The sequence below is a fragment of the Arachis ipaensis genome, chromosome B8, assembly GCF_059453495.1.
Source record: "Arachis ipaensis isolate K30076 ecotype BB chromosome B8, ASM5945349v1, whole genome shotgun sequence".
Lineage (NCBI taxonomy): Eukaryota > Viridiplantae > Streptophyta > Magnoliopsida > Fabales > Fabaceae > Arachis > Arachis ipaensis.
This window is the reverse complement of record NC_142443.1, coordinates 114,778,086-114,781,507: the sequence shown is the minus strand read 5'-3', so window position 1 is coordinate 114,781,507 and position 3,422 is coordinate 114,778,086. Positions and strand designations below refer to the sequence as shown.

General features: G+C 32.7%; 1 non-coding gene across 1 annotated transcript; it reads left to right on the top strand.

Annotated features, from left to right (window-relative positions):
* Positions 1 to 268: 268 nt before the first annotated feature.
* On the top strand, positions 269 to 376 carry LOC148549327 (small nucleolar RNA R71). The gene has a single exon (XR_015897664.1). It is a non-coding gene; the product is annotated as a small nucleolar RNA R71 (small nucleolar RNA).
* The last annotated feature ends 3,046 nt before the right edge of the window (positions 377 to 3,422 follow it).

Below are 3,422 nucleotides of genomic sequence, written 5' to 3'. Positions count from 1 at the left end.
TGACTTTCTGAGTCAATATTTTATTCTGAGCCAATATGGCATTCAGAGTATCAATTTCAAGAACTCCCTTCCTCTGAGGCATCCCATTACTTACAGGATTCCTTTCAGAAGTGTACATGAACTGGTTATTTGCAACCATGTCAATGAGTTCCTGAGCTTCTGCAGGTATTTTCTTTAGGTGAATGGATCCACCTACAGAATGGTCCAATGACATCTTTGATAATTCAGACAGACCATCATAGAATATATCCAGGATGGTCCATTCTGAAAGCATGTCAGAAGGACACTTTTTGGTCAGTTGCTTGTATCTCTCTCAAGCTTCATAGAGGGATTCACCTTCTTTCTGTTTGAAGGTTTGAACATCCACTCTAAGCTTGCTAAGCTTTTGAGGAGGAAAGAACTTGGCTAAGAAAGCCGTGACCAGCTTATCCCAAGAGTTCAGGCTATCTTTAGGTTGAGAGTCCAACCATATTCTAGCTCTGTCTCTTACAGCAAACGGGAAAAGCATAAGCCTGTAGACCTCGGGATCAACCCCATTGGTCTTAACAGTATCACAGATATGCAAGAATTCAGTTAAGAACTGAAAAGGATCTCCTGATGGAAGTCCATGAAACTTGCAATTCTGTTGCATCAGAGAAACTAATTGAGGCTTTAGCTCAAAATTGTTTGCTCCAATGACAGGGATTGAGATGCTTCTTCCATGTAAGTTAGAATTTGGTGCAGTGAAGTCACCAAGCATCTTCCTTGCATCTCCACTATTGTTATTATTTTCGGCCATGTCTCCTTCTTTTTCGAAAATTTCTGTCAGATTTTTTCCAAAGAGTTGTGCTTTAGCTTCTCTTAGCTTCCTCTTCAGAGTCCTTTCAGGTTCAGGATTAGCTTCAACAAGAATGTTCTTGTCCTTGTTCCTGCTCATATGAAAAAGAAGAGAACAGAAAAGAAAATATGAAATCCTCTATGTCACAGTATAGAGATTCCTTATATGAGTATAAGAAGAGAAGAATAGAAGAAGGAAAAGATAAGAATTCGAACACAGAGGAGAAGAGTGAGTTCAAATTTTTGAGTGAAAGAGGGATGTTAGTAGATAAATAAATAAATAGAAGGAGATGAGAGGGGGAAGAATTCGAAAATTAAATAAAATAAAAATATTTTTGTTTTTATTTTAAACATTAGTTATAATTCAAAAATACGAAAAGGAATAAAATTAAAATTAAAATTTAAAATAATTAGTTAATGAAAAGAAATTTTGAAAAAGAGGTTAGTGATTTTCGAAAATTAGAGAGAGAGAATTAGTTAGGTAGTTTTGAAAAAGATAAGAATCAAACAAGATAAGATTAATTGAAAAAGATTTTGAAAATCAATTTTGAAAAGGTAAGAAGTTAGAAAGGATTTTGAAATTGATTTTGAAAAAGATGTGATTGAAATTTATTTTGAAAAAGATTTGAAAAAGAAATTTAAAAAGATTTGATTTTGAAAATTAAAGTTGATTACTTGACTAACAAGAAACAAAAAGATATGATTTTAAAATTTAAAGATTGAACCTTTCTTACTAGGCAAGTAACAAACTTAAAATTTTTGAATCGATCATATTAATTGTTAGCATTAATTTTGAAAATATGAAATAGAAATAAGAAAAAGATTTTGAAAATAAATTTTGAAAATTTCAAAATTATGAAAGAAAAATAAAAAAGATTTGATTTTTGAAAAAGATTTGAAAAAGATAGAATTTTTAAATTAAAAATTTGATTTGACTCATAAGAAACAACTAGATTTTAAAATTTTTTGAAAAAGTCAACTCAAATTTTCGAATTTTATGAGAAGAAAAAGGGAAAGATAATTTTTTTATTTTTGAATTTTTAATGATGAAAGAGAAAAACAATGAAAAGACTCAAAACATGAGAATTCAAGATCAAAACACATGAGGCATGCAATAACACTTTAAATGTCAAGATGAACACCAAGAATACTTTGAATGTCAAGATGAACACCAAGAACTTGTTTTTGAAAATTTTTAAGAAAAGAAAAACATGCAGGACACCAAACTTAGAAATTTTCAAATTTTAGACACTAACAAATTGAAAATGCATATGAAAAACAAGAAAAGACACAAAACATAAAAATGCAAAGATCAAACAAAGCAGATTATCAAGAACAATTTGAATATCAATGAAGAACATTTGATGAATTTTCGAAAATTAAAGGGAAATTAAAACATATGCAATTGACACCAAACTTAAAAATTGACACTTGACTCAACAAGAAACATAAAATATTTTTGGTCTTATGATTTTAAATTTTTTTTTTGGATTTTTCAAAAATTAATTGGAAAAGAAAAATAAGGACTTCAAAATTTCTAATGAGAATTCCAGGAATCATGCAATGTTAGTCTAAAGCTCCGGTCCAAGAATTAGACATGGCTTACTAGCCAGCCAAGCTCTCAGTGAAAGCATCGGTCCAAAACACTAGACATGGCCAATGGCCAGCCAAGTTTTAGCGGATCATTACATACAACAGCTAAATTGCTGAGAAAGACAAAGAAGCTCTTCTAAGGATAGTTAAAAGCTCGGTCTAAAAGATTAGACATGGCTTAACAGCCAGCCAGGATTCAACATATCTCATAAAACTCTAGAATTCCTTCTTAAAAATTCTGAAGAACATAGAATAATTTATTTTTTTATTTTTTTCGAAATTAAAAATAATAAAAACAAAAGCATAAAATAAAAATAAAATTACCTGATCTGAGCAACAAGACGAACCGTCAGTTGTCCAAACTCGAACAATCCCCGGCAACGGCGCCAAAAACTTGGTGCACGAAATCGTGATTGTTCATTCCTTGGTAACGGCACCAAAAACTTAATACGCACATTCATAATCTTAGTTCTTTTTCACAACTTCGCACAACTAACCAGCAAGTACACTGGGTCGTCCAAGTAATAAACCTTACTCATCCCACGGAGATTGTCGGCTTGAAGCAAGCTATGGTCACCTTATAAATCTCAGTCAGGCGGAATCAAATAGTTATGGAGATTTGATAATTAAAATATAATTAAAATATAAAATATGATAGAAATACTTATGTAATTCATTGGTGAGAATTTTAGATAAGCGTATGGAGATGCTTTTGTTCCTTCTGAACCTCTGCTTTCCTACTGCTTTCGTCCAATCATTCATACTCCTTTCCATGGCAAGCTGTATATTGGGCATCACCGTTGTTAATGGCTACATCGCGTCCTCTCAGTGAAAATGGTCCAAATGTGCTGTCACCGCACGGCTAATCATCTGTCAGTTCTCGATCATGCTGGAATAGGATCCAGTGATCCTTTTGCGTCTGTCACTACGCCCAGCACTCGCGAGTTTGAAGCTCGTCACAGCCATCCCTTCCCAGATCCTACTCGGAATACCACAGACAAGGTTTAGACTTT